The sequence below is a fragment of the Dermacentor silvarum genome, chromosome 7, assembly GCF_013339745.2.
Source record: "Dermacentor silvarum isolate Dsil-2018 chromosome 7, BIME_Dsil_1.4, whole genome shotgun sequence".
Lineage (NCBI taxonomy): Eukaryota > Metazoa > Arthropoda > Arachnida > Ixodida > Ixodidae > Dermacentor > Dermacentor silvarum.
In genome coordinates this window covers 154377126-154396094 of record NC_051160.1, presented here as the reverse complement: position 1 = coordinate 154396094, position 18969 = coordinate 154377126, and the positions used below count along the sequence as shown (strand labels likewise).

At 47.2% G+C, this 18969-nt stretch overlaps 1 protein-coding gene across 1 annotated transcript in view; it reads left to right on the top strand.

Annotated features, from left to right (window-relative positions):
* The first annotated feature begins 4089 nt into the window (after window positions 1-4089).
* The window catches only part of LOC125947023 (uncharacterized), a 180633-nt gene continuing 165753 nt past the window's right edge, over window positions 4090-18969 (top strand). Inside the window, exon 1 of the mRNA XM_049671294.1 lies at window positions 4090-4111. The gene's annotated coding sequence lies outside the window, so the exon portion shown is untranslated. The remainder of the gene's footprint in view (window positions 4112-18969) is intronic.

The following is an 18969-nucleotide window of genomic DNA, read 5'->3' as shown; positions in this document are numbered from 1 at the left end:
TGTGCATCCAATAGTATGTCCTCAAAATCAAACAAATCATGTTTTTTTTAATAATAAAGCTAAAGCAGTTTTTTAGGTCCTGTTTTAGCAGGAAATGAATAATTCTGACAGACGGAACGGTGCTAGCCAGGCGCGTCTTCAAGGCGTTCTGGCTCTCCAAGAATGATGCCAATCCGAATCCACAATATACCGGCATTCCCTTGCATACCACAGCGCACCAGCGCCACATTTCCCTCCATGTTTTATAGTGTGAAACTCTATTGTGTCCGCGCCGCGCCGATGCTGAGCTATATGCTCTGGAGTGGCGTCATTGCCTAGCTTCGGGCCCGTGCGGCTGTGGGGAGAAGCTAGGCAGAGCTACGACGGAGGAGCGAGTGGCGTTGCTGCGGGGATTAGGCAAAGCGCCGCTAGGTGTTGCTGTGGTGGGAGCGGCGGCGGGGAGAGGCAACACTTCTCAGAGAGCTTTTCAACAACAACAAAAAAAGGGCTGTGGATTAACTCAGTTACGCCTGGGTGTGCATAGTAAGAGGTACGGTTAATCTTGTTCTTCAGCTTGGTTCTCTCTACGGATACATCGTTATCATTTAGCTTCGTACGTCTGAGTGTTTAGCTTTGGTTGTTACCTCTCGTTAAGTTATGGTTACATAAAGGTTAGACATTTTTAAAGTGCAGCGAAATAATTAAGAAAGTCTTCATCTTGCACTTTCTCAATTGCCGCAAAGACGGCCCGGGCCGATGGTCGGTGAGGTGGGACGATAAGGGGTTGTCGTTCAGTGACTTGAACACGTTTCGGGTGCTATCCTCATCTGAATTTACTCGCCTGGCAGCTTGGTACTTACGACGCTTCTCGAGGCGTGCAGCTCGTTGTTCATCCGTCTACTCTGCTCGCTGCATCATCTTGGCTTCATTGCGACGACGAAGCCTGGCGTCTTTCAGTCTCTCCGACTCACTTTCCATATCTGCCGACGAATCCCATGAGCCGTCCCTTCAATATATACGATGCCATGCAGGCTCCTCCACTGTTGTTGCAACGCAGTTTCACCGGCTCCTCCTCTGATGTCATGCCAGATAGCACGGCGAGCAGCGCTGCCAGCTGCGACGGTTGATAGGCAACGGCTCAGCTCGCGATGCGGCCACCCGCCACAGCGAAACAGAGAGAATACGGCCAATGTAGCTCTCGCTACAAAAGCTGTCTGGGAGGTGTTGGGCGAGGACGTGGCGGCGGAGCTGGGGCGAGGAGGTGGCGCTCCGTTGCTAGGCGGCGCCCGTGCCGTCATCGCCAGGCGGAGGAGTTTCTCTGCGTACACTACCGGACTACCTCCAGCTTAAGCAGCTTCACTGTCAAAAAATATATTCGATGCTGAGCGCAATTGAATCCACGTCACAAGGGTTACCCAAGCAGCGCAACTCGACGTATTAAAAGGCTGCGCCAGAACTGCACTGGGTATATAGCGCATTTCAATGCACGCCTTTCACGCCAACGCTTTACCGAGCTGCGTCATAAATGCACTGGGTGTGGTGTGCTCTTCAATGAACATCTCGCTAATCGGGGTCATTGAATATGTGCCACTGAGTGCGCTACAAGCGAGGAGAAAATTCTCAGCGTTTGCAGGCACCGGCACGCCACGCTTCTCGTCTCCGAGGCCACGCGTGCAATTCTCAGCAGCGTCACTAGATGGCGCAGCGTGATCAGAAAGAAGCGCGAGAGAGGACCCGCTTGTCGCATGCCGCGCTTCTCAGCGGTCGCACGGACCGGTGCGCTTTGCATTTCAGAGGTCACGAGCAGGCTTCCCCGCGGCGCTGCTTGAAAGCACGCAGTGTTCTTGAGGAAGCGCGAAAGATGAGTCCCGCTGCAGTACACTCCTCATATTATAACTCGTTTCGACGGGGGAATAACTTGTGTCGCTATACTGAATAAATGATAACGCATTAGAGTCGATAGTCATCTTGAGATGGGTTCAGCCGCAATTTTTTTCTTTGTCTCCTCCGTATCTTTTCTTAGTCGTGTGTAAATAACGCCGATTACATTTTGACGATCGAAGCAAGCGCTCTTAACTATCGTTCTGCCTGATTGCCACTTCTTTTTGTGACACAGGTTCGGTCAAGTGAAAAAATTGTTTTGTCACTAGCTTTTCCACGGCCCGCTTCTTCGGGTCACTACAACGTGGCACTAACCGAATTCCACTGAAGACGTCTCACTTATATAATCGACGCCTGCAGATATCACTGACATTCCTCGTGCTCAGAAGTTTATTGGTGACCAATAATCGCAGTTATGGTCCATTTTCTTGTGACTCGAAGCCTGCTCTCCAGTGTCTGCAGGTCTCCGTTCAATCGCGAACCTAACGAGGAGATTTTCGTAGACACCGGACTCATTCACCATCACGCTATCGACATGGGACAGAACATCATTTTTGATGAGATAACGGTCCTTACGGAATTTCTGCTAAGATCCTGTGGATGGCTGTGCCCGTCGAACCAACGAGGGTGTCCAATGTATACCAATACCGTTGTCGGCAACAGATGCAGCCACAAAGCCTAGCGCACTCGCGCGCGACCTTTATCTAACGCGGTCGAACCCAAGCGAATTTACCAACGGACGTCTCCACAGATTGTATCCACGTCTGCAACTACGACTTCCACCAGGACTACCCCGAGCTCAAGACACACTTAGGTACCACCGCTGGGTTGGCGCTGCATTCACGAATGCCGATTCATTCTGCTGGAGAATGGCCGACAGTCATACTTGTGACGACTGCGACGGTAAGAAGATGATTAAGCACGTGCTCTGTGACTGTTCCTGTTACAATGTGGACAGAAAAGTGTTTTCAACCGCGCTCGTAAAACCAGTTGATAGCGCTTGGACGGAGTGAAAATTCCTAGGACCCGAGTCCGGATGAGTTTCGACACACAGAACCTTAAATACGCTTCCGAGATTGTTATCTACTTGTGAATTGTGCGACCGACTGTGAAAGTTCTAGCGCGCTGCACCCAGTTAATGTGTGCATTTCTCGTGTGTTTATTTTTTATTGCTCGTATCACCTTTTATTCATTTTCCCCTTCTCAATCACACGGTAGCCAGCTGGTACTCGCACTGGAGAACATCCCTGTCTTTCCATCTCTCTTTCATTTGCGTACTAAGGCTTCAATATTGGATTTGGCCAATCTACTAACACCACTAAACAAAAAGTAATAATTTCTTTCGAATACAATGCGCAATTCTAAGCGTAGAACACGTAGCAGAAAAAGATCCCAGGCAGTGCTCAAATATTATACGGATGATGAATTACATATGCAATTGTGCTAGCGCGCTATCAAATTCCAAGAAATCTTATGCGTACAATAGATGGTCGTAAGCTAAATCACTCTATAAAGGGTAGACGATATGAAAGCGGAAAGCTTTCATATCGGCGGGTAGGTAAAAAGGAAAAGTTGGACGTGCACACGGAGCACACGAGGTGCTCACGTGGAAAACTGTAGCAACAAGTGCCTGCACCTTTGCGATATTCGCGATACAATGTAGAGAGTTTCGCCAACGCCTTCTCAAGTACGTCAGCATATTGTCACTGCTCAGAAAGATGAGGTACACGTTCGTGTGTATATAATTTATTCTTATGACGGTGGAAGTGTTGGCAACTGTTGTGCCGCGGGCTTCCGTTAGCTGGAGAGAATTTCATGAAAGAGCTTACCCCTCTGTGCGTGATATTATTTAAAATATTACCTTACTTGATCGTTTTCTGGGTTTGCAAATATACTTGAAATGTTACCTACCGTAGTTAGTCACAAGTATTTCTAGCCTCTGTACATTCGTCAAAATTTTCAGCGATGTAAATTGAAATTTTTACTGCAAGAAAGGAATGATTCTTTTTTACTGCATTACGAGCACGCCCCATTGTCGTGTACTTAAGGTGCTAAATTTTTCACCACGAGTGTCAAACTGTGCGAGTTACGTACGTCTGTTCGACTTGAGAGGCATGCCAGCTTTAGAGGCTAGCTTTTCAAGAAGCCGTTGCTGTCATTTTATCAAGTGCGGTTTTTGATGCCGGTAGCTCTACAGCAAGTGCAAAGAACAGCCGAGAAGAAAGCACAGTGACAGCCTGCATTGAACAGAGTAAGATATCTTTAAATGCAATGATCTGTTGTAGTAGACATTGGCTTTTTTTTACTAAGATGCCTCTTTTTGTCTTTCAATTCAGTATGCCCTCCGTTGATAAATTAGGACCTAATTGCAATTACCGGAAGGCACTATGCCTTCCCCAAGAAGCGTAGTTGGTGCGTCATTCAACAAGAAAAATAAACGGCGCACTACAGACGCGGTTGGAGGAACGCACAACGGCGTCTGTCATGTTGTATGTGTTGATTTGTTCGCGCCTGCATTGCGCCCTTTATTTTTGTTGAACCTTGTTTTGTGCATACTGTCATTTGTTATTAAGAACCTAAAATGACGCCATATACAAATATACAAATTCGCACAGGAATTCAAAAACACGGGAAATCTAACTATAATTACCCGAACTTCAGCCGGCCCTAGATGAACAGTAAAGTGTGAAAATTCGCGACAAGTTTATCCGCTCTTTATTATCGCAACATGGCAGGTTAAAAAGCATTTATTGTGGGAGCACCTATTGCGGGTCTTTCCAAACCCATTTAGATTAGCTTGTGAATTAAAAGATTGCAGCTTTATTGCTGTTTTCTTGTGTCCGTACTTCATTCACTAACAGCCGAAGAAAAATGTCTTTGCTTCAACAAACACACACCTATAAAAGGAATCGTGTAATTACAATCTTCCCAAAAAACGTGTTTTGCCTGAACTGCAGCCTACATTTTCCTGTTTGCGGCGATATTTCTGTTGCCTTTCTCGTTTGAATGGGCCTATGCAGCCGGAGTCTGTTGAAAAAAGAAAAAACGAAGGTTCATTAATCAGAGTCCTGTTCAAAAAAAAAAAAAAAAAGAAGGAGTGTGCCTTAGCCTGTCAGAATTCGACGCTCGATCGCAGTGTGTAGTAGTCAGAAGTTTAGTTCTCAGCCAAACTGCTGACCCTGCCGCCGATAATAATACTGTTCCTGCACAGCGCGGTCGCTGTCCTAATTGCTATACATAGATTGTTGTGACTGCGAGGAATCGGACAATACGAAAACTGCAAGTTACGAATCGAACTCTTTCTTGGGTGAATTTTCGCACAGTGAAATAATTAGCACTCAAAGCTAAATGATAGCTGCGAGTACAGTCGTCAGTCGTCGAAATATAATCTAGGAATTAAACGTGCCGTGTATTTGCGCTTACTTATCGTGCATTCCGGTGTAATCGGTGGTGCTTGCCTTTGTTATAGAGTAAGCATCACCGTCTTCACGTGATCAGGTTCAACAGCATTCCTTACTACAGAATGAGCGACTACATTCCAGAATGTTCCGATACATGAAGGCGCGTCTTGCGCCGTGTGATAACAGCGTAACAGTGGTTAATTGTTGCACAATGGCCACAGGAAAAAGATAAGAAATGTACACATCTCCCTATAATATGCTGACGTCATGCTCCTTAGCTCATTTATAAAACGGCGCTGCCATTTTAAAAATAAATAAATCAATAATATCATCCGACGGCCGCTTTCGAACAGAGGACATCTAGCACGGAAGCGTGATGCTGTCACGATTATTCCGCGGACGCTTTTCCCCCACAACGGCATTGCTCATAGTCGGATGGTAGTTTCGGCATGTTCAGTCCCGGAAATAATTTACAATTCGTCACATTCCATCAGAAATGAAAATTTCATCACATAACATGTCATCAGATGGAACCTTGCGTACATGTGTCGCAGACGAATGACGTTGGACGAGGACGATATCGCCAGTAGGTCAAGCATGCCATGGATATGATCTTGCACAATCAGCCTGTCACCGCTGCATCAGTTTTGGAAAAATCTCAATGACTTCTTTACAAACTTTCATTTCCTGGAGCCCAGAAATATTCAATTTAGGTAAAACACCTACAAGTTAGCTGAGCAACTGTAACTTGACTGTAATATTTAATTCCACGTTGTCGTGAATGACAGAGTTGAACTGCATCCGAAATATTGTTCCACTGAAGCTGCGGCAAGGACGCAGGAAGAGGAGAACTAAGTGCGCTTGTCTTGGTAGGGGCTCGGTGTCGGCGCGGCCCCTTTTCATCAATTATTATTATTTGATTTGTACCCATATACACACAAGGACACAAAGGGATTAAGGAGGGAGCAAGCTGACAACTGCCACCGAGAGGGGCACCACGCCTGCCTACTCCTATAGGAGGAGGGAATAGAGGAAATAAAAATATGAGAAAAGAAAAGAGGAAATAAAGAAATGATGGAGACACAAACAGAACAAAACAATAACAAAACAAAAATACAAATAATGTCTATTAACGGGAGGCCAAGTCAGTGTCCGTCAGAAAACTTAGCAGGGCTCGATGGGCCTGGTCACTTCTTGCAGCGCTCCCCCTTTGAAAAAGGCAATCGTCAAGGGTCGCACATTGCAGCCCCATAAGTCTATACTCCTTAATTAGTAGTGCGCGCTGCGCAACGAATAAGGGACACTCTAAAACTAGATGTTCCAGTGTCTCATAGGAGCCACAAAACGTACACGACGGGCTGTCCACAAGTCCTTGTCGGTATAGGCGTTCGTGCACCAACACACACCCACCCCTTAACTAGTATAAAAGTGCTCTAGCACGACGGGGCAAGCCTCGACCTCGAAGGCGGGGAGGGAACGATCCGTCTGCAAATACATGTGTTAAATAAACTCACCTCATCGTAACAGTTTTGGTGGAGGTGCGGGGTAGAGAGGGAAGCCGCCTCACGTCGGTCAAGCTCTTCCCGCACCACTTGCCGAATAACTGACGCAAGGTCGGATGCAGTTGGGACCAGGTCAGCACTGGCGACGTTAGTTACATTGGCCAGGCGGCCGAACTTCGGTGTGATACGTCGAGTTTTCAAGGCTTCAAACGAACGGCAGTGTCGAATGACGTCGCTTACGGAGTCCAGACTGTCTTTGCCGATGATGAACTGGTACATGTACGTCCTCGGCGATCCCTTTTAGAAGGTGACCAACTTTGTCCTCTTCTGTCATCTGAGGCAGTCCAGGGCCTTGCACAATTTCAGCACTTCCTCGATGTACATCGTGCATGTTTCGCCGGAAACTTGGGCTCACTGCATTAGGGTTTGCTCCGCACGTTTCTTTTTAGCTGACGGATCTCCGAAGCACTTCTTGATTTCATCTACGAACCGTTCCCACGTTGTCATGCTTTCCTTGTGGTTTTCAAACCACACTGACGCGGTTCCCTTGAGGAAGAAGGCAACGTTGTTAAGCTGGGCGGTGGCATTCCAACCATTGAACCAACTTGCGCGTTGGTAAAAGCTGAGCTATTCGTCCACGTCTTCCCCGGCTTTTCCGGCGAAGGTTCGTGGTTCAATGTAGGGCTGCCATTCGGAGCTGAAAGAAGGCGGCGGGTTGTCGCCGTCGGAAGCCATCTCTGGTGGCAGACCGGCAATTCGGCGACTTCGGCGAAGTTCACAGATTGCACTTCTGCGGGTGGTTCGTCGTCGTTGTTAGGGGGCGCCGTTGTTTTACCCCGCACCGTCCACCAAAACTGTCGCTCATACGACGGTGGTGACGTGCGTGGGCGATGAGGACAAAATCTGGCTGACGTGACCGCGAATACCGCTGTTGGAACAGATGGGACACTCACGGGAAGCACTGAAATTGTCATTAGCAGGATAACTGGCACTGTCATCCCTCTCTACTCCGCGGGTTCCAGAGCCCCTTTCTCACTACGACTTCGGTGAGACGTCCATCACTGCCGCCTCCGTAGACGCCAACAACTTCGCTCCTTGTTGAAGAGCGCCAAACCCTACTCTGAACGTGTATCCCAGTTATAAGTTCCACGACGGTTACTCATCCAGAGCACTTTCAGTTTCTCAAGAGTGGGATGACAATATCAGTGCTTCCCGTGAGCGTCCCATCTGCTTTCAATGCGGTATTCGCGGTCACGTCGCCAGATTTGTCCTCATCGCCCACGCACGTAACCACCATCGTATGAGCGACCGCGCATGATTTGTCGGCGTAGCAATCGGCAAGGCGACGGGACACGCTGGCCTTCTGACTCCGATAGCAGGACAAACCACCACGCGAATTACCGTAGTGACTCTCCAGCTTCTGTGCGGAGCTTGACGCTACCGCCTTCACGCCAGCGCAGGTCTCCATCTCCGCGACAACATCTCACGTCACCGCCGCCGGGAACCTAGGCGGCGCGACCAATGGAGGTGAGGTCGCCAGACATCATCATCTACACGCCCCTATGCCTCCGCCAGTCACCATGTGTCATTACAAGATTCATGTTTTAGTAGACAATGTTGCTACGTTGGCCTTAGTTAGTGGACACGGGAGCGAGTGTCTCCGTTATCAGTCTGGATTTCAAAACCCGACTAGGCCGTAAAGTGATGTTCCGCTGGAATAACGCTAATGCGTTTTGTGCTGTGAGTGGAGAGTTGCTCCGACCAATTGGAGTGTGCACCGCGAACGTTTATTTCTCCGATAAGGTGTATCAAGCCGAACTTGCAGTACTTGCTCAATCCACTCACAACGTAAATTCTTGGCCTCGATTTCCCACAACAGTGCAGTGCCACTGTTGACTACGATACTGGCGAGCTTTTCCTGTCTTCTCTTACCGATCAACCTGTTACCTGTTCATGTACTCTCGCCGTCATTGAAGATGCAGTGTTACCGGCACGTTCCTTATCCAAAGTTCGGGTTGCTGCTTGCGGTGTCGACGCCGATACATTTGATGCAATTGTTGAGCCTGTGGCATCGATGGCTGTGAAAGAAAGTGTGCTCGTACCTCGATGCGTCCTCTCTGTCGCCTGCGGAACATTGTGGGTGTCAAATTTAGCCTCCCAGTCTGTTGTGGTACCCAGCGGTATGCGACTTTGAAGTGGATACCACTCTCAGCATAGGCGCTTTAACCTATGACACGTCACATGAATCCCGAGAGCCCGGGACTGGCCTCGGTTTCCCTGAAGACTCGTTGCCTTTTCTCAAAATGATCAACAAGTCACGGTCTTCAGAGAAGCGTCAGGCCCTGGTCAGCGTCCTTAGCAAACATGTGTCATTATTTGATTTCGCGCAGAACGCTAACAAAGTTCGCGTTCCAACTACGCGGGCGCGCCACAGGATCGACATGGGGTCCGCGCATCCCATAAGGCAGAAGCCTTACCGCGTGTCCGCGTCAGAGCACAAGATCATCGCTGGACAGGTCGACGACATGCTAGCCAAGGGCGTCATCCAAGATTCCTCTAGCCCTTGGGCTGCGCTGGTCATCCTCGTGAAAAAGAAAGATGGGTCCTGGAAGTTTTGTGTCGACTACCGGCGTCTCAATTCTGTGACGAAAACGGATGTGTATCCACTTCCCCGGATCGATGACGTTATTGACTGCCTTCATTTCGCATCCTACTTTTCATCTGTGGACCTCCGATCATGCTATTGGCAGATACCCATGCGTTCAGGTGACAAAGATAAAAGCCGCTTTTGGGGCCCCAGACGGCTTGTTTCAATTCAACGTCATGCATTTTGTTTTGTGCAACGCGCATGCAGCATTCGAAAGATTTATGGACACGGTACTGCGCGGCCTGAAATGGGAGATTTGTTTGTGTTATCTTGACAACGTCGTCATTTTTGGACCCACTTTTGCAGAGCACAACCATCGACTGGATGTTGTTCCGACGTGCCTTGAACAAGCTGCTCTTATACTCAACTCAAAGAAATGTCACTTTGGCTAACGAGAGGCGCTAGTACTTGGACATCTAGTGGACAAGCATGGGGTGCGACCACACCCACAGAAGGTCGCTGCAGTTAGCGGCTTTAAACAACCGCAGTCACAAACGCGAGCTGAGGAGCTTCTTGGGTCTTTGCTCGTACTTCCGACGTTTTGTGCCCAACTTTGTCGATACTGCCTACCCCCTGACTTCATTGCTGCGCAAGGATAACGCTTTCATCTGGACAGCAGATTGTGATTCCTCGTTTCGTCAACAGAAGTTCCTGCTCTCTGCGCTTGTCATGGTAGCGGCTCGGTGTCGGCGTGGCCCCTTTTCATCAATTCATCTGTTAAATAAACGCACCCCATCGTAACAGTTTGTATCACGATTGTCGATTCCTATAGAACATAGATCCGCTTGTGGCAACCTGGACTTGTCGTTCGCAGTGATTTTATTAGTCGGGTGGACAGTCTGAGGAGGCTGAATTCTCCGCATTATGATGCGTAATGTATTTGTCCTAACCATGACTAGATTTCCGCAACTTTCTGAGCCGCGTGTTTCTTGATCTGTTAGCTCGTCCGGAGTCTCTTCAAGTATCATGTCATTGAGCTTGTGTAATTGCAAATATAACGCTTCTATTCATCTCAGTCACACATTTATCGACTGCCGTGAGTCTCACTTCTTTCATTGCGCCATTCGCCTCGCTCCTGATGTTGTGCAAGTGCGAGTCTCCAGGAGGCTCTGCCGCCGTCGGAGTTGCCCTTCCATGATGCTAGCTGGAGGCCTCGCCCAGATAGTGGGAACCGGTGATCATAAAATGTAGTATTCGGTTGCGCGCGTCAGTAGAAGCTTGGCATCGTGAAGAGATGTGAGGGACCTTCTAGAGGTCGTCCTGCAAGCCGTACACGGCGGTCGATGGATATAAAGGCCGATACGTCTGGTGAGAAAGATGAATTTATGTAACTGGGGCCGCTGAACAAACACGGCACAATGGCACGAGATCTCGGAGCAGAGATATATGATTATAACGCCTCTCAATAAGACAGAAGTTACAAGAAGTAGGTTTCTAACCAGCGATTGAAGACAAAATCCATCATCCGCGCTAAGGCGGCGGCTTTATTGGCTAATGCAGCAGGATGGGTGACGTTGGAGCTGCGATCGCTTCGGTTAATTTGGCCTTCGTTTACCTAGTCTTCTTTGACCGTGTTCTGACAGCAATGCTTGCAATCTGCGGCCAGATGCATGGCTTGTGGCGACGTCGACGTTCCTATCAATTTGTGACTTTGCAGGGCTTTACGCCATGCAGTGGGATTTAGGTACACAACGAAGCACGTCCACCAAACGTCTGGTTGCGGGGCCAGTGAAGAGCAACAGTAGAACAGTGCAAGTCACGACACTAAATGTATATTGGGGGAGCTTGTGTCCACAAACTGAATTCGCATCCCACATGCAACAACTTCTGTGAAGACACTTTCACTTTCATGTTTTACCGACTCCTATGAAAGAGAGATCAACCATATCTTTTTTTGCTATAGTAGCATTACATTCGAAACGAAAGCTTACAACAAAAGCTTCAAAGTTGTAACAAGGAATATCTACGTGCGTCACTCATACAAGAATGCGGCGTGAAAGTATTTCTGAGTCATTGCAACTAGGAATATATAGACGTCAATGTTGAACAATATACGTCAGAAAGTTTGAATTTACGATCAGCGTTCACAGTAACGTCATCAGCATCGCATACATTAAAGGTAAGACTTTGAAATATGCACCAGCTTTCCTAAAACTTAACGCCAATGTGAGCGAAGGTATGCGACAGATTCTTCATAAAATATATCTCTCATGACTTGTTAGCAAAATAGTCACCAAGGCACATCACTTCAACCATGCTCACATTGGCAAGTGCAGGCGAATACAGAAAAAAAATGGTGTTTATGTGGGAAGCGGCGTTAAACGAAGGTTTCCGTAATACTCTCGCAAAGTGTGCATGCCGTAAACCCGTTGACGGCAATCGTAGAACACAGCAGCCAGCGCCTGACACTTTCGCTACTTTTGTGCTTGAATGCGTAAAACGACGTTTTCTTAAGAAAGTGACTGGAACTCCGATGAATTTCTCCGCAAACTTGAAACTGGTGCCATTCTGAGAATTCGTTCCAAGTGGATCCGCCGTGAGACTCCACGGCTATCATTTGTAAATTGCACTACGGGCAATGGGCTAATTAGTAAAAAACACAGGTATTGAATGTTTGTGAATTATTCGATTATGGATTTTAATTTATTGTGCAAGTAATGTCCGCGTCTTTGAGTAGACCAGCTCATGAACTAGAATTGTGCTCTCTGCAACTGCTACAGGCAACCTTTACAATTTTTTGAAAGCATTCGCTGAAACACCCTGCATTTCTACAGCCAAATAAATAAAAAATATACCCAGTGTAAATACACATTGGTCCAAGTAATGTAGTGGGGCAAAACAACATAAGCCAGCACCGAACAATGGCAGAAAGATGCAAAGAAATGTTCTTTTTATTCTTTTGCAGAAAATTATCGACAACGATTGTCAATGTGAACGAATTGCCGAACATTTATAGAAAGCAAAAGCGCTTTACTAAATGAATGGTACGCTTGAAGGCGTATATTTGTTGCAGTGAGGGTATTATGGTGATTATCATTCTTAGGATATTTCAGTTGCATTAAACCTTCGATCTGCTCAGTATTTCGCGTCTAAATAACGAAAAATTGCATATCTTTGGGTATGGGTGTTTAAATGCTGACGGAGATTGTAAATTATCCACTGTTTTGCCGCTTCTCCAAGGCCTCCTGAACACATGCTGCCCCTAGCGGCGGCGCTCACTTCCGGTCACACGAAGTGGCCGCTCTCTCGCCCCAGCGCGGGCGCGCCGTCGGAACACCTATCTACTTACACCGTGGTCAGGATGTCCCCGGCCGCCCAATACTTGTTCACCATGGCAATGACAATGTAGTTGTTATTCCTCTATTTGATCCCTCAACAAATTGTATAAGGAGGAGACCACGCTGCAACGTGAGCCCCCCTACGAAAAAAATTTCCGGCTACGCCACTGCAGTCTACTGATTACGTGACGCGATATGCCATCACCTGAGCATTTCCGACCAGCTGTGCAACTGACGTTGCTGATTACCTCTTTCACGACATCATTTTAGAGTACGGTGCACCACGACAGCTAGTCGGGTACCGGGCACTTACCATCCTCTCTCGTGTCATCACCGACACCTTCCTGGTACAGATCTGAGTTCAACAGTTGAAGCGCTACTGAATAGTGTCAGCAAACAATTTGAATTTGGCTGTTGCTACCTCTTGTTCCCTCAGGCCCAAGCAAATTGACGTCACCCCGATGGATAATGCGCGCGGATATCCTTGCTTCATCCGGCCACCAAACAAAAGCGCACTCGTTTGCCGCTGCGAATGCCGATCTCATAGACAAGCATTGTATAGAAAATTTCACCAGCCTGAGGCGATGATGCTATTACGGGAAATATTTCTTTAGTTTTCATATCCACAGGGCTTTCAGTGCCCATAAATAACGCAAGATTGGTGAATAAATATGACATTTTGTGCACCAATTCCGAGTTATTCGATACAAAGGTACACTGACACCGATGATAGGATCTATGCAGAACTTCATAAGGAGCACACGAGGTGCTCACGTGAAACACGGAGGCTAGAAGTGCGCTATGAATTTTGATTAAAGTTCTGTTGCCATGCCAACAAGTTGGAATATCTTTCCGACCCTCGGCCTTCTACGACAAAGCCTCGATGTACGTCAGCATTCCATCTCTGCTGGCACCCTAAAACAAATGACGCTGTTTGCTCCTGATCCTTCGAACAAAGCAACACGCTTGCTCTAAGAGACCACATTTCACCTCGTTAGCTCACGTTTTTCTTTTCTGTATTTCTAAAAGGCAGTTTTACTCTGACCACCAGTTAGCTGTCGGATGATGATGACCGATGTATTGCTGGTCTGCGGTATCTTAGACGTCTTTTTCAATGCTATTTCAGGCTGCTTAAAGACGAAAGCGCAAATCAATCGATAATGAAGAGATACAAAATCAAGGTCGGCTGAATCAGGGACACATTCCCAATGGGGTGCTGAAACATCTTGTACGTGCTCTAGAGGGGGTATTCGCATGTAGAAAAAGTGTGACCAAATACACAAACTACATTTATTGACGTATTAGGATGCAATTAGGCCGAACCTATGTTACAACTAGAGGGGGAGTGGTATTTCGGTCTAAGTTTGCAATCGTACCCACTACTTAGTTATAGTGGGCCAGTTAGTTTCGCGGACAGTGCTTGAGCACTCATATGTAAAGAAATTACCCCTCTACATGTAACGCCTGAGATTGCCCTGCACTTCAAAGGAAACCGCACGCGCAGATGATTGCGGCTCCTGCGCTCGACTCAACCTCCTGCTTTTGCGCTCCTTAAGGCGATGGGTACATTCCGCCATTGTCAAGGCGGTCGGATGTTCCTATGTCTTGCTTCACGAGTGTCTTGACGCGATTTATGGACCCTGAAAACATAAAGCCGGGTGCAATAGTTAAGCAAACGTAAAAGTTCTCCAACAAATCGCACACTTGTAGAAGACATAACTTCTGGTAAACACCAGTTTCAGTTTTACGAAGTATATCTACTATGGCTAAGTCAGCTCTCGCAAAACTGGACCAGTCCCACTCAGATCGACAAACGTACGGCCGAGTTTGGATCTTCTGGAGGCCAAGCGCGAGGCTACCTCCGATCGCGCCCTGCGTTGCTTCAGAACGGTGCCATTTCCGCATGCTAAACATGCATGATCGAGTAATGGCTGCCATCCTGTACACAACGATACCAAAGTTAGGTGTGTGGGCAGTCCCGCTGCAAAAATGTAAGCGCTGATGCTGTAGCGTGTTTTAGTTACAGGGTTTCAGCAAGCGACCGCCTCTTATGCTTTTTAAAGACGTATCACGTCAGAAAGACCTTCTTTCCTACTCCGCATGGCACGGAGGAAGGTACAGTTGCGCTATGGCACAAAATGTCACCTTCTGTAAATACATCGGCGTTTCTACTGTCGTCGTTGATGGCAAATGCACGTTTGTTTCCATACTGAATGTGCCGAACAGTTACTGTGGATGACCTTTTGCATTTTGTTATCCAAGGTTCGTTGGCAAGATGTGGACAAGAACGCATGCAGTGCATGTTGACGCAAAGGTACGCCGTTCCATAAAATAGACTAAAATATATCGTATGAGCGATAAAGTTCGTGTATTAAAGCGAAGCTTTGTACCTCTACCAGCCAAGGGTCTGTCGTGTCCGTCGTTGTAAGCAAAAAACGATCCCGGCGAACCACTAACAATTGCAGGTATAGCAGTATAGCTTACTTGAATTCAGGCATTCAGCGTACAACTAAGCACTCGTTTTCGCAAGAAAAACCACAAAAACAAGCTGCAAAGTGATGAGCCAACATGATGGATGATAAGGGCTGCGGGCAAACAACAGAAACAGGGTCGGCGCGGTCCGTAAGATTAGATTGCAGCTGTTGCAAAGCTTATGCAGCTGCTTGAAAGAGGGTTGACGTCATTCGAAACCCTTCCAGCCTAGTAACTACTTCGGTTCATTTTCTAGACTACCCCACTATGGGTAGACCACGGAAACTCGAATGGGACCAAGTCGACTACGGCGATGTGTGTGCCGTGACTACAAGCGATGGAATCGCCATTTTCACGGTCTACATCTCGCCGAATATATCCTAAGCTGACATCGAGAGGTTCATGCGAACGCACTTCTCTTCACTAGCGCTGGACCACAGTAAACCCGTGATCATTGTCGGGGACTTTAACCTGGACATTTCGAAACCGCAAAACCAGTGGTTCATACATTTCGTGTTGGAAGAGTTAGCACTCGTGTGCTTCACCAATGCAAAACAACCAACCACCATTCGCGGAACGTGCATTGATTTAACCTTGGCAAAGAATGTAACTACAGTGAAAACTGAAAATTTGAGTGTATATCACACCGATCATAAAGCAGTAGTGAACATTGTTGTGAAGTAAATAATAATGAAGGCCATGGTTGAAGTTACGTTGTAGTGTGTGAAATATCAAGTGCGCCGCAGTCACCGTGAGGGTGGCGTAAAAAGCTTCGCTTTCCAACCACCTTCACAGGGTGGATTGGCCGGCAATTTTTTTAATGCAATTAGCATCCTTCCGGGCTTTCGGTGTACAACACGCGACGAATACTTGTATGCCAGTGATTGTGCGTATCGACGCGATGAAGCTCATCCCCTGTTCACCTTTCTAGAAGAAACTGAGGTTCCCGTTGTCGCTTACTTTTGCTTTCGAATGAAAAGACCCTCAGACACTATTTTTTTTCTTTTATTTTGCCGAAATTCCGTTAGTAGCGTGAATTGCAGTGACTGGCCATTGTGTTCGTGACCTGCATGGTACTTGTAGCTATTTTTTTTAAATGACAAGATATCGGCTACTATTTCTTTTTTTATATCATTCTTGCAGTAGCATGGACTGCAGTGGCCGGCCCTATTGTGCGCGACCTGTTGTGTGTATCCTTCGGTAAATGCGTCGGTGTTAATTTAGTAGAAATTATACTTTTCTTTGTACGTTGTGCGTTCCAGGTAATCGTACGTTGAATTCGCCGGGAAGTTACTGTGCATGTTCTTTTGGCTTCCGTTATCATAGGTCCGTTTATTCTTTGAAATTTGCCATCTCTCTCTTTCTTCTTCTTTCCTTTTGTTCTTCCTATATTCAATTTCTGTTTCTATTTTCCTCCATTCTGATGAGTAGGCAGGTGTCGTGCCCCTTGTAGGGCTGTTGCCAGCCTGCTCCTCACTTTCGCTTTCATGTGAAATGCACATATGCTTTCAAAACAGATAATAAAGAGTCGCAGTTTCGACCGAAAGGCGAAGCATCAATTGCGACAGCAAACTGGTCGACAACTATACGAAGTAAGGATAGTAGTTTTATCTGCCGTATAAAGTTCTAAATATTCGCTTACTAAGTAAACAAGCACCTTGTCACGCGCGTACAGGTAAACATGAACACATCTCGCTCGATGACCGCGGAAACTCGTCAAAACGCTGGAGTAAGAAGTCGCGCCATCGGCAGTGAGCAAATTGACCTTCGCGCTCGCTCTCGCTTCAAGGTGAAGTAAACGTCAAAAGCATGTCGCATACGAAGCTACAGGCACTCGTCGCATGGACTTTGCACCCATCGCAGATCACTTCGAAGATGAGGCTCCCACGGGCGCGCACTTCGGCCGCATCGCATATCGCTTACAAGATGAGCGCCTACGCGGCCGTTGTTTGAACAACGAATATCTACGTACGTCACTATTAAAAAATGCGTCATGAGAATATTTCGCAGTCATAGCAACAAGGAATGGCTTGACGTCCCTGTTCAAAAAAACACGTCAAAGAGGTTTGATTTTACGATGAGCGTTCACAATAACGTCATCAGCGTCGCATACTATAAAAGTACAACTTTGAAGTACGCACCGGGCTCCCGAATTCATAAGGCGATTGCGAGCAAAGGCCTGTGACCAGATTCTTCATAAAATATATATCTCATTATTTTCCAGGAAAACAGCCAATAAGCCACAGCACTTCAAGTGGGCTCCCATCGGCAAGTGCAGGCGAATACAGAAAAAGAAAATCGGTTTATTTGGGAAGAGGTGTTAAACAAAGGTTTCCGTAATATTATTGCAAAGTGTGCAAGCAGTGAATACAGAATACGGCAATCGTGGAACACAGCAGCCAGCACCGGACACATATTTGTACAGCAACATAAATTTAAAAGAAAAGTGCAGTCACTTTAGCATACGTTAAGAGGATGAAGGCGAAAGCCTGCGCGTTCACGAGACATTCAATAAATTACTTAACATTGTCATTCGAATGCGTTGTTATTTCCTATTACTTGTTTTCTCCCACCAAAGGTCGTGGGTTCGAGTTCCTTAATTATATCTGCCTTATGGAACACGAAAGGTCGCCGTCTTAGGAGGGCCCCCCCTCCTCTTAACGACGACAAAGCCCTGCTCCACTATACCTAATTTACACACACACATACACTCATGTATATATATATATATATATATATATATATATATATATAAAGGAGGTTTATTGAACGAAAGGCCGATGACGGGTCCAACATTCCACCGAGCACAATCTCTAACCTCGAGCTTCTGCGGCACGCGATGCTGTTGGCAATCCTGCTGCCTGAGTCCAGGCGTTCTTCTGCATTACAGTTGCCCCACCGGAAAAAGGAGTCAGCCTGGCGACTTAGTCTGAAGATGGGGCCACAGAGTCATGATAGGGCTTGCGCCGCTGGACGTGGACGACTTCGCGGTTGCGACGACGCATGTCAGAAGGCGGTGTCAATGGCTCGATCAGGTAGTTGACGGGAGAAGTTTGCTGCAAAATGCGGTGTGGTCCATCGTATTTAGGAAGAATTTTGAAGCAAGTTCTGGTGTGCGGTTCGGTACGGAGGGCCAAACGAGGCCTCCCGATTGAAAAGTTGGGGTCGAGTTGCGGGCATCCTGTTCTGACTTTTGGCGACTCTGTTCGTCGGAAGTGAAGCGGCAGGCCAACTGACGACATTCTTCAGCTTGTCTTGCGGTACCCAAGATTGGCCGGTATTCTGATGCGTCTGGGTGGTAGGGCAGAATGGTATCAATTGTATGGGAAGGATGACGGCCATAAATAAGATAGAAGGGGGAGAAACCGGTAGTGGCTTGCGTAGCAGTATTGTAGGCGTAGGTGACGAATGGAAGAATCTAGGTCCCAATTGGAGTGGTCGGATGCGATGTACATAGCGAGCATGTCACCAAGGGTGCGATTAAAGCGTTCCGTGGTACCATTGGTTTGGGATGATAGGCGGTGCATCTGCGATGAACAATAGCGTATTCAGCAAGCAATTTCTCGACAACTTCATACAGGAAGGCGCGGCCTCGATCGATTAGGAGTTCACGAGGGCCTCCATGACGAAGCACAAAACGGCGCAGTATAAGAGTGGCGATTTCCTGCGCAGTAACAGCTGGGAGGGCAGCAGTTTCCGCATAGCGTGTCAAGTGGTTAACGCAGCTATAATTCACCGTTTGCCGGACGTAGTCAAGGGAAGAGGCCCATATAGATCGACACCAACGCGATCAAAATGCTGAGAAGGAC